This window comes from Vulpes vulpes, chromosome 11 (genome assembly GCF_048418805.1).
Source record: "Vulpes vulpes isolate BD-2025 chromosome 11, VulVul3, whole genome shotgun sequence".
NCBI classification, from domain to species: Eukaryota; Metazoa; Chordata; class Mammalia; order Carnivora; family Canidae; genus Vulpes; species Vulpes vulpes.
Window position 1 is genome coordinate 16,276,213 of NC_132790.1, and position 13,055 is coordinate 16,289,267.

The 13,055-nt window shown below is 39.4% G+C and overlaps 1 protein-coding gene and 1 pseudogene across 3 annotated transcripts in view; one reads left to right on the plus strand and one right to left on the minus strand.

Moving 5' to 3' along the window:
• The window catches only part of SBF2 (SET binding factor 2), a 466,812-nt gene that overhangs the window by 8,699 nt on the left and 445,058 nt on the right, over positions 1-13,055 (plus strand). The gene's annotated exons all lie outside the window — the stretch shown is intronic.
• LOC112926988 (protein S100-A6 pseudogene) lies at positions 3,872-4,145 on the minus strand (annotated as a pseudogene).

The following is a 13,055-nucleotide window of genomic DNA, read 5'->3' on the forward strand; positions in this document are numbered from 1 at the left end:
CCTCTCTCTCTCTCTTTAACTATCATTAAAAAAAAAAAAACATTTATTTATTTATTTATTTATTTATTTATTTATTTATTTATTTATTTATTTAAAAAACATTTAAAAAGAATATGTGACTCTTGATATCAGGGTCATGAGTTCAAGCCCCGCATTGGATGTGGAGCCTACTTAAAATAATAAATAAATAAGCTATGAGATAAAAAGATATTCATGGTATTCTTACTTTTTCCTTAATGTTTCCTTAATGACATAGGAAAAATTATTGTATAAAATTTCAGGAAAATATCATGAGCCTCAGTGGGTGAATTATTACATTTTATAGGTATATCAATTTAACTTTATCATTTAACTTTATTTTTGGATATTTAATGGGTTTCCAGTTTTTTTTTTTTTTAAATTTTTATTTATTTATGATAGTCAGAGAGAGAGAGAGAGGCAGAGACATAGGCAGAGGGAGAAGCAGGCTCCATGCACCGGAAGCCCGACGTGGGATTCAATCCCAGGTCTCCAGGATCGCGCCCTGGGCCAAAGGCAGGCGCTAAACCACTGTGCCACCCAGGGATCCCATGTGTTTCCAGTTTTGTGTTCTTATAATAATACACTGTCATGCTGAGGAGAACATACCTGGAAAACCACTGATTTTTATGACAGTTTGATTTTGATAATTTGAAAGTTTGCATATGACTGCATACTATTTAGGAAATTAGAAATATCATTTGTTTTTAAGAGATGAAGTTATTTAGTGAATTCTTTTTTTTAATATTAAAATATTTTAAAGATTTTATTTATTTATTTGAGAGAGTGAGAGAGAGGATCACACCCTGAGCCAAAGGCAGACGCTCAGCCACTGAGCCACCCAGGTGTCCCTTTTTAAAGATTTTATTTATTTATTTGAGAGAGTGAGAGAGAGAGAGAGCAAGCAAGCAAGCAAGCAAGCAAGCAAGCAAGCAAGCGTGTGAGAGTGAGCATGAGCGGAAGAGAGGGAGGGGAAGAGGAAGAAGGAGAAGCGGGTTCCCCGCTGATCAGGGCTCCTTCCTGGGACTCTAGGATCATGACCTGAGTTGAAGGCAGATACTTAACCGCTTAACTGACTGAGCCACCCAGCCTGCCAACTAACTTCATTTTTCTTTTTGTTTTTACTTTCTTCTACTTTTACTGAGATTTGTCCAAGAAAAATTGATAGTGACTGCATGGGTTAAATCCCTTCTATGACTTTACTTTTATCTTTATTATTTTATTTTTTTTTTTAATTCATGAGAGACACAGGGAGAGAGGCAGAGACATAGGAGACATAGGCAGAGGGAGAAGCAGGCTCCATGCAGGAAGCCTGATGTGGGACTCGATCCCAGGGCCCTGGAATCATGCCCTGAGCCAAAGGCAGATGCTCAGTTGCTGAGCCACCCAGGCATCCCTTTTACTTTTTTTTTTTTTTACTTGAATATCTTTTTTTATTTTTTTATTTTTTTTAAGTTGGCTCCACAGCCAATGTGGAGCTTGAACTCATGACCTTGAAGTCAAGAGTCACATGCTCTACTGACTGAACCATCCTAGGTAGCCCTCTTTTTGGTTTTTTGCTGTCTATTTTTTTTAATGATGTTTTTAATCTGTTTTTTAAAATTTTTAGTTATTTATGATAGTCACAGAGAGAGAGAGAGAGAGAGAGAGAGAGAGAGAGAGAGGCAGAGACACAGGCAGAGGGAGAAGCAGGCTCCATGCACCGGGAGCCCGACGTGGGATTCGATCCCAGATCTCCAGGATCTCACCCTGGGCCAAAGGCAGGCGCCAAACCGCTGCGCCACCCAGGGATCCCTGATTGTTAGATATAAAGAAAAAATGAGATTGTTGAGGAAGTGTGTATAGAATGAAAAGGAGGGGCCTAAGAATTGAGCCCAGGGAAAATTCAATATTTAAGGGGTAGATAGAGCAGTAATAGCCAGGAGTGGTCAGAGGTATTGCAAGAGAACCAAGATAATGTGATATCATGGAAACCTTGCATGTAGAGAATTTTGAGGAGGAGGAAATGATGAATGTCAAAAACTCTGAAGATGTCATGTATAATGAGGACTAACAATAGTGTCTTAGTCCATTTGGGTTGCTGTAACAAATTACCATAAACTGAGTGGCTTAAACAACAAACATTTATTTCTCTCAGTTCTGGAGGTTGTGAAGTCCACGATCAAGGCCCTAGCTGATTCAGATTTTGTGAGGGCTGGCTTCCTGGCTTATAGAGAATGGTCTTTCCATCATGTCCTCACATGGTGGAAGGGGCAAGGGAAGTCTCTGGGGCCTGTTTTATAAGGGCATTAATCTCACTCAGAATCCTTAGGACGTAGTCACCTCCAAATACCTTCACTTTGGCTCTACCTCCAAATGCTAGCACATTGAGGATTAGATTTCAATATATGAATTTTGGGGTACACAAACAGTCTATGGCAAATAGGCTCATGGACTTGATAATAAGGATAGTGACTTTAGAACATTATCATAGAGTTGTGGGAGGCCAAAGCCAGTTTGATAAATGCATGTCCTAGGTCATATGCTGTATATGCCCCACAGAGTCCTATTTATTTTGTTTCTTTTTAGAAGCTCACTATGACCTGACTCCCCTGGCTTGTGGGAAGTGGAAAGAGGAGTCAGAAGTGATGTCAAAAATTCCAAACATGAAAGTCTGGGATACTTGTGATAGAAAATATTTTACTCTTAACATTTATTTGTCTTTGTGGTCTTGTAAGATGATGGGGTTTTATTTACTTTAATAGCCATCCCTCTTCAGAAAGAGGGACAGATAGGGGCTGGGCACTAAGAGTTGAGAGTCATTAGAATAGAGCTATCACACTGAATACCACCAGAAAGTTGGTATAGCGTAGAAGAATAGAGGACCAAGGACTGAGTTTTGGGAAATTTATTGCTAGAAGAGTAGAAAATAAAAGAAGGCATAGAAGAAGGGTTGGAGAGTTTAGGAGAGATATTTAGTTTTCCTCAGGACCTATTCTCCTAGAGGGTTATAGAACCCCTGGTTTTTCATTAGTCATGTGGCCATGTAGAAGAGGGACTATTTTCGAGTTTTGTTTCTTTCCTGTTTTTTTTTCCTCTCACTTTCAATTTTCTTTCTTTTTTTAAAAATATTTTATTTATTCATGAGAGACACACACAGACACACAGAGGGGCTGAGACACAGGCAGAGGGAGAAGCAGGCTCCATGCAGGGAGCCTGATGCAGGATTCAATCCCAGGACTCCAGGATCATGCCCTGGGCCGAAGGCAGGTGCTAAATCACTGAGCCACCTAGGGATCCCAGCATCTTTTATTTATACCTGTTTTCCACCCACGATTTCAGCATTGACAAAACTTTGATGTTACCTAGAAACATGGTCATAACATTCATGTACAACTCAAAGTGTAGCTAAAAACAAGTGTCACATTTTCTATTATTTCTAAAAGAAAAATAAGTTCGGTAGAAAATGTGCTCATATTTGTTTTTAATTAATGCTTTGTCATCTTTTCTGTTTGATTTTAATCTGAACAAATAATGATACCATTTTTATTACTCAGTAAGCATGAATGTTAGTTGAAGTAGTTTTTAAAAAACAGTAGTTTAAGTCCCCAAACATCTAAAGCTGGACTGATTTAATTTGTACAGTTAAACTGAAATAATGTTTTCTAAAGGCTATCCTTTTTTAAAGGTATTTTATTTATTTATTAATGAGAGAGAGAGAGAGAGAGAGAGAGAGAGAGAGTCAGAGACATAGGCAGAGGGAGAAGCAGGCTCCCTCCCTTTTTTTTTTTAACAATAAGATATTTTGTACAATTACCCACTGCTGGATTTGACTTAGGCGGGACAGAGAGTATCTCTGCCTTCCTGATTTATTTCAGCCCCTGAAGTTATTGTAGATTAACATAATGGCCCCCAGGAAGGTGATATATTCTTGAAACTTCACCGCTTGATCCTTGTTCTGGTCCAGGTCCCCCATCACCTTTGCAATGTCAGCATCCTGCAGCATCAGGCCAGTAGGGAATTCTTTCTGGGTCAGCTCCTTCAGCTCCTTCTTGGTCAGGATGTACTTGTCACCTTCCCTGCCTGAGTTCTTGTGGGTGGAAGATGGCCACAAGAAGGCCAGTGGCCTGATCCAGGGGGCAAGCCATGGCTGGGTGCTGGGCTCAACAGGCAGCTATGAGAATGTTGTCAAGGGAGTGTTAAGGATCTCCTGTCACTTTCTTTTTACTCCCTTGTGTGATGAGTCTGTTTTTTTTTTTTTTTTTTTTTTTTTTTTTTTTTTTTTTTTTTACTAATGATTAAACAGTAATTAGTTACCAAAGCATCTGGTTAAAAAAAATCCAATCAAAACAGCAAAACTGGTCTCTCCTGTAGACCAGTTGTCTCCTGGTCACATGTTATGTGAGGCTCACTAGGGATTGTTTATTTTTTTAATTTTTTTTTTTTTTTAATTTTTATTTATTTATGATAGTCACAGAGAGAGAGAGAGAGAGGCAGAGACACAGGCAGAGGGAGAAGCAGGCTCCATGCACCGGGAGCCTGACGTGGGATTCAATCCCGGGTCTCCAGGATCGCGCCCTGGGCCAAAGGCAGGCGCCAAACCGCTGCGCCACCCAGGGATCCCGGGATTGTTTATTTTTTAAAATATTTTATTTATTTATTTGACACACACAGAGAATGGACACAAACAAGGGGAGCAGCAGGCAGAGGGAGAGGGAGAAGCAGATTTCCCACTGAGCAGAGAGCCCGACATGGGGCTTGATCCCAGGACTCTGGGATCATGACCTGAGCTGAATGCAAATGCTTAACCGACTGACCTAAGCACCCTGGGATTGTTTATTTTTAATGGGCAATTTTAGAGAAATGGTGTGATGAAATCACCATTTTGCCAAGAGTTATTTGTGTTTGTCGATCATGAGGTTTGAAGCTATTGAAGAAATTATTTGAAGATTTAAGGAAATTTTGTGAGTAGCTAATGGCACATAAGTAACCCTCAGCTATGGTGAACTACTTGGTATTCTCTTTAAAGAATCAATATGGTTTCTTTGACTTTGCAATTGCTACTCTTGTTATCTGTCTGATTTTAGCCATCCTACTGGGTGTGAAGTGGTATACTATTGATATTTTTAAAATAAATATTTATTTGAGAGAGAGAGCGTGTGAGAGAGAGCACATGAGCCAGGGAAGGGGCAGAGAAGCAGACTCCTCACTGAGCAGGGAGCCTGACTTGGAACTGGATCCTAGGACTCTCGGATCATGACCTGATCCAAAGGCAGTCGCCTAACTGACTGAGCCACCCAGGAGCCCTGTTTTTTTTTTTTTTTTAATATTTTATTTATTTATTCATTAGAGAGAGAGAGAGAGAGAGAGAGGCAGAGACACAGGCAGAGGGAGAAGCAGGCTCCATGCCAGGAGCCCGACGTGGGACTCGATCCTGGGATTCCAGGATCGCGCCCTGGGCCAAAGGCGGGTGCCAAACCGCTGAGCCACCCAGGGATCTCCTATTTTTTTTTTTTTAATAAAGATTTTATTTATTTATTTGAGAGATAGAGTAAGAGAGAATGTGAAGTGGTGTACTACTGACATTTGAACAGATGGTTTTCTTGAGATTTTTGTGTGCATTTATAAGTATCATTTTTACCAGCGTGATTTCTTTCTTTTTTTTATTATTATAATCATTTTTTTAAAGATTCTTATTTATTTATTCATGAGAGACACAGAGAGAGAGAGGCAGAGACACAGGTAGAGGGAGAAGCAGGCTCCATGCAGGGAGCCTGATGTGGGGACTCGATCCTTGGACTCCAGGATCACGCCCTGGGCCGAAGGCAGTGCTAAACCACTGAGCCACCCGGGCTGCCCTTTTTTTTCTTTTTCTTTTTCTTTTTTTTTTAAAGATTTTATTTATTTATTCATGAGAGACACACACAGAGAGAGAGAGAGGTTGAGACACAGGCAGAGGGAGAAGCAGGCTTCACGCAAGGAGCCTGATGTGGGACTTGATCCTGGGTCCCCAGGATCACACCCTGGGCTGCAGGTGGTGCTAAACCCCTGCGCCACCAGGGCTGCCCCCCCCTTTTTCTCTTTTTTAAATTGAAGTATAATTGATATACAATATCCCATTAGTGTCAGATACATCATACTGATTTGATGTTTTCATATACTATAAAGTGATTCCCACGGAAAGTCTAGTTACCATCTGTCACCATACAAATGTTACTATTAATATAAATATATTTTTCCCTATGTCATATATTATAAGTTTTATTTTACTTATTATAAAACAAATTATAAATCTATTCATTTATGAATTATGCAGTCTGTGTGGGTTTTTTGTTTGTTTTTGTTTTTTGTTTTTTGTAAGTAGGCTCCACTCCCAGTGTGGAACCCAATGTGAGACCTGAACTCATGATGCTAAGATAAAGAGTCTGACACTTGACAAACTGACAGGTGCCCCTGCTGTGTTTTTATTTTGTTTTATTTTTTAAGGATTTTATTTATTTATTCATGAGACAGAGAGTGAGAGAGAGAAAGAGAGAGAGAGGCAGAGACACAGGCAGAGCGAGAAGCAGGCTGCATGCAGGGAGCCCGATGTGGGACGTGATCCCAGGTCTCCAAGATCACCCTCCAGGCTAAAGGCGACATTAAATTGCTGAGCCACCGGGGCTGCCCAATGAATTAATTCTTTAATTTTTTAATTTTTTAATTTTTTTTATTTATGATAGTCACACACACACACAGAGAGAGAGAGAGAGAGAGAGAGAGAGAGGCAGAGACATAGGCAGAGGGAGAAGCAGGCTCCATGCACCGGGACTGCGCCACCCCAGGGATCCCTAATTCTTGTAAATTATTTAAAAATTGTCTGGCACACCACATGAAAAAATGCTCAGTATCACTTGGCATCATGGAAATACAGATCAGGGGGATCCCTGGGTGGCTTAGCGGGTTAGCACCTGCCTTTGGCCCAGGGTATGATCCTGGAGTCCCGGGATCGAGTTCCACCTCGGGCTCCCTGCATGGAGCCTGTTTCTCCCTCTGCCTGTGTCTCTGCCTCTCTCTCTGTGTCTCTCATGAATAAATAAATAAAATCTTAAAAAAATAAAAAAAAGGAAATACAGATCAAAACCATAGTGAGATAGCACCTCACACCAGTCAGATTGGCTAAAATTAACAAGTCAGGAAACAATAGATGTTAGCAAAGATATGGAGGAAGGGGAACCTTCTTACACTGTTGGTGGGAATGCAAACTGGTACGACCACTCTAGAAGAAAATATGGAGGTTCCTCAAAAAGTTGAAAATAGAACTACCCTAGGGCCCAGCAACTGTACTACCAGGTATTTATCCAAAGGATACAAATAGTGATTTGAAGGAGCACCTGCACCCCTGTTTATAGCAGCGATGTCTGCATTAGCCAGACTATGGAAAGAGCCTAGATGTCCATCAACAGATGAATGGATTAAGATGTGGTATATATACCAGAGGAATATTGCTCAGCCATCAAAAAAATGAAATCTTATAATTTGCAATGAGATGGATGGAACTAGAGGGTATTAGAGAAACCCTAATAGATGGATGGTACTAGAGGGTAGCCAGAGAAAGACAATATGGTTTTACTCAAATGTGGAATTTAAGAAACAGAACAGATGAACAGGGGATCCCTGGGTGGCTCAGCGGTTTGGCGCCTGCCTTTGGCCTAGGGTGCGATCCTGGAGTCCCGGGATCGAGTCCCGCGTCGGGCTCCTGGCATGGAGCCTGCTATCCCTCTGCCTCTCTCTCTCTCTCTCCTCTGTGTCTATCATAAATAAATAAATAAATCTTAAAAAAAAAAAAAAAGAACAGGTGAACATAGGGGAAGGGAGGGAAAAATAAAATAAGATAAAATCAGAGAGAGACAAACATAAGAGATTCTTTTTTTAAAAATTTCTTTTAAAAGACTTTATTTATTCATAGAGACACACAGAGAGAGGCAGAGACCTAGAGGGAGAAGCAGGCTCCCTGCAGGGACCCTGATGTGGGACTCCATCCCCAGACCCCAGGATTACTACCTGAGCCAAAGGCAGGTGCTTAACCACTGAGCCACCCAGGTGTCCCCATAAGAGACTCTTAAGTATGGGAAACAAACTGAAGGTCGCTGGAGGGGAGGAGTGTAGGGGGTTGGGGTAACTGAATGACGGGCATTAAGGAGGGCGCTTGATGTGATGATGAGCACTGGGTATTTTTTTTTTTTTTTAGCACTGGGTATTATATGCAACTGATGAATCATTAAATTCTACCTTTGAAACTAATAATATACCATATGTTAATTGATATTAAATAAAATTTAAAAATTTGGCACACAATAATAGTGTAAGTTTTAATTTGTAGAAGTGGAATTGCTGGATCAAAGGATATGTATTTTTGTATGGACATATGTTAATTTTTTGTTCAACATTCTTTCCTTTGGGAAGCAGCCTTCTCTTTCCTGTAGTCCCAGGGAAAATGCTAGTACTAGTTACTCCCACTCTCTATCTTAAACTGGGCTAATTAGAGCCATCCCTGCATCTTTTCTTCTGGAAGGAACAAGATACTCTCTTTCTACAAGGATGACTAAGGTGGGATACTTTGACTTAGCTGGGACTGCCAATGTTCATTTTCCTACTGTGTTGAGAGTCTGGCTGAATATTGAACGGAGTCAAAGATAGCCAAAACATGAAGAGAGAGAGAGAGACAGAGCTTTGTAAACATCATTTAAACTTTTGGTTCCAGCCATTCTTGAAAGCCAAAAGAACATTAAAAAAACAACAACCTCAAAACAGTTTTTTTTTTAAAAGATTTTATTTACTTATTCATGAGAGACACACACACAGAGAGGCAGAGACACAGGCAGAGGGAGAAGCAGGCTCCATGCAGGGAGCCCGATCTGGGACTCGATCCTGGGTCTCCAGCATCAGGCCCTGGGCTGAAGGCAGCACTAAACCACTGAGCCACCCGGGCTGCCCCCCAAAACAGTTTTGAGGTGCATTGCTCAATTCTCTTCCAGAAAGATTGTGTTAATTTATACTCCCATTTCCTTCAGGAGGATTTTAATTAGAAAAAAAATCACTTAATAAGATTTATGGTTTAAGCAGCAACATAGTAAACTGCATAACTTCATGAAGGTGAAAATGCTAAGGACCTGGAGCAGGGATGTTAAATATTATACCTAATTCAGATTCTGTCTCTGAATGTTATAGATTGCAACTTGTCTTTGGCCTTTATCATATCGTAAACATATTTAAAATCAGTAATTTGGGCAGCCTGTGTGGCTCAGCGGTTTAGCGCCGTTTTCAGCCCAGGAAGGGGGACCCAGGATGGAGTCCCACATCAGGCTCCCTGCATGGAGCCTGCTTCTCCCTCTGCCTGTGTCTCTGCTCCTCTCTCTCTCTCTCTGTGTCTCATGAATAAATAAAATAAAAAAAATAAAATCAGTAATTTGAATTCTGAAAATTACCAGGTCTTGTCTTTTGTATTTGATTTATTTAGACTGAAGAGTTTATGAGGGCATGGTCTAAATAAATCCCAATAGTCTATGAATAGACAGGTCTTTGAAACTGGAAAAAAATCCTTTCAGCAGAGATCCTTTTATTATTTTAGCAGACAACTTTACCTAAAGAGGTGAATAATTATTTACTTGGTACTTATCAAGTAGATAGATTTGTAGAGCTTTCTTTTTAATGATTTCCCTAATAGATTGAGTTAGGAGAAAGAATTTGTATCTTCCTTGGAAAGGCCCATCTTCCATTGATGAGACCATTCTGTAGATGACTTCTTTTTTTTTTTTTTTTTTTTTTTAAATCTTTTTATTTATCTACGATAGTCACACACAGAGAGAGAGAGAGGGGCAGAGACACAGGCAGAGGGAGAAGCAGGCTCCATGCACCGGAAGCCCGATGTGGGATTCGATCCCGGGTCTACCAGGATCGCGCCCTGGGCCAAAGGCAGGCGCCAAACCACTGCGCCACCCAGGGATCCCATGACTTCTTTTTCTTTGATACGCTGTAGTTTTTTGTATATTTTATTAATTTACAAAATCAGCACCATGATTTGAAGAAAACAGTTAATTTGTTTGGGAACTTGACATCTCAATATGTTTTCTCCTTCAACCCAATATTCTATTGTTATACTTTACTTAAGATATAGACTTAAAAAAAAAGATATAGACTTAAAAACTTGAAGATTCTTATTTAAAGAAAATAACATTTTGGGTCAGTTTTTAAGTGAAAAAAATCTGTTTATACTTAATGACATTTGCTTGTAGGTAAAAATATGTGCTTTGTTTTTTCCAATTTAAACTAAGTCTAGCTACATTTAGAGAAAGAAATCAAGTGTCAGAACGAGCTTGGAAAATAATAGTATGAAAATTAATTTGCAATGGAAAGTAGCAGTTGGGACTGGAGTGAATTTTACAAATGCTTTATATAATTGTCCCACGCAGTTGTATGGAATTTGAAAAGAATGTTACTTGTTAAAAAAAAAAAAAGAATGTTACTTGTTTTTCTTTTGAGACAGATGTTTTACCAAATAATTTTAGTCTGAGTAAACCAAGATTCACACAGGATTAGATTAATAAAACTCATTTTTTTTAAAGGATGAAAGAATTGAGAGGGAACAACAATAAAGATTGATTTAAGATGGTGTAAAACTAAAGGCTTTTAAAAACACAACTGTATTACCCTTCTGTCTCTCCCAAATTTTCTTTGACTGCTATTGTTCAGATTGTGTGTTTGAGAAATATGGTTGTAGAAGCATGAAGGATATTTGAAAACACTATAGCATTTGATAAAGTTACCACAGTACGTTTCAGGATATTATATGATAACATTCTTTGGCCTTTTGTAATTGTTTAGAAGATGGGATGCATAGTTTCCATTAGTATGGCTGCCATTTATCAAATACCATATGCCAAACTTTATTTATCATTAATTTCTCTCAACAACTACATAAGGTAGGTGAAGTTACTGAGACTTGGAGACATTAAGTAATTTGCTTAGGGTTATATAGCTGGAACCGGTGGCATCAGTCTCTGAATCCTGCTTTTAGTTTTGTTTTGTAAGTCCAAGGCTCATGTTCTTACACTGTGCACAATCCTCTGTTGAAATTGGGGAATCCTCAGGTAAATATACTATTCTTTGTTTATTCAAGAAACGTTTATTGGCTATTATGTGCTGGGCATCATTCTACAAAAAAAAACAAGCCAGATACTGAAGGTTCCCTTTTACAGGTTCTATTAATAGGAATAGGGAAAGCTAGACTCTTCTCCTTTAGAGAAAGATTAGCAACCTTTCATAAATGAAGTGCCAAATGGCTTCTGTTAAGCCATTCAGTCAAGTGTCTGTTGAGTGGTTGGTCGGATTGAGGGAGTAGATATTGGCTTTGTTCTTAAGGAATTTATAATTTTGTTAAGCATGATCAGTTTCACTAGCAGAGGAATGGAAAATTCATTTAAAAGGCTGACATCTGGGGTACTGTGTGGCTCAGTTAAACATCTGCCTTAGGCTCTCAGGTCATTATCCCAGAGTATTGTTCCCCCTCACCCATTGAGCCCCATGTCCGGCACCCTGCTCAGAGAGGAGCCTGCTTCTCCCTCTTCCTCAGTCCCTCCCCCGCTCCTCCTCTCTTTCTCTCTCTCTCTCTCTCTCTCTCTCTCTCTCTCTCTCTCTCTCTCTCTCGCATGCGCACTCTCTCAAGTAAATAAAATCTTTAAAAGAAAATAAAAGGCTCACATCTACTAAACTTATAATCTACTAAACTTATAATCATCAAGAGGTTTTGGACAGCCACAGACATCAAGGGGATACTAGCAAGAGTATGTGGGTAGGGTCTAGGAGGTGGAACTGCCTGTAGAAATAAATCCACCTAAATATCTTACAGGAAATGGAAATTCAGCATCGGCAAGTAAACATCCCTGGCTCTTCCAAACCTTTTCTTCTTGGTCATTCAGCCAAATCAAAAACTTGCCACACTTTTCCTTTTTCCCTTCATTTTCGCTTTAAAGTATTTTATTTTTCTCCTTAATTTTTTCTCATATTTTTCTTTTTCTGTCTGTTCCTACAGTCACTGCCATAGTTCAGGTCCTTTTCTATTATTATAGAGAGCACTCTATTTGGATAGAGGTTTGGCTGTGTAGAGATCTAACATAAAGGTCTACAACAGTATAGAAATTTATTTCTCTTTCACATAAAAGTCTAAGTATAGACAGTTTTGGGTTTGTATAGGCTGCTTCCAGCTTTATGTTTAACATCTTAACCCTATCACATCTGTGTGCCAAGTAAGAGGATGGAGGAAGTGGGGAAGGGGGATAACTCCTTCCCTTTAGATCCACATCACCTCCTTTGGCTGAAAGTTACCAGAAGGGATACTGAGAAATGTGATCCATATCCCTACTTAAAATTCAGGCTTCTATCACCAGCGCTACTATCATCATTATAGCTATTAAGAGACATCTAGCAATCTGCTTTAGGAACCTCCTTATCCCTCTCTTTTCAGTTAAATTCTTCTCTGGCTAATTCCATACTGTTACCAGAGTAATATTTTTATTTTATTTTATTTTATTTATTTTTTGGTGCAAAAATGTGCTTTTATTATAGCATGGGGATAGGACTCATGGGCAAAAATTGCTGCATTGTGAATATGAGGAACTATTGATTATATACTTTTAAGCTGGGGGTGGGGTAGAGATAAAGGAAGTTTCAAAAGGGATTTTCATGTTAAAGAAGACTTACAGGATCCTGGAAGTATGACCAGAGTAATTTTTTTTTCTTCAGTAAAATGGTAATATCACTCTGTTTAATCTTTTAGTAGTTTGGCTTCAAATACCGAGGATGCCTCATGGTATTTGAAGAATGTAATTGGCAGAGGAAATCTGAAATCTACATTACCTGTATCCTGCAGTCATGGTGTCCTGCATGACAGGGATACTCCTTCCCTATCAATAATGATTGGTGTCTCCTAGTCTATTAAGGCCTCAGTTCTATGTCCTTGACTGAGATATCTCTAGTTGACCAAATTGTGGTTTCTCCTGTTTTGTACTTTTGCAGTGAGG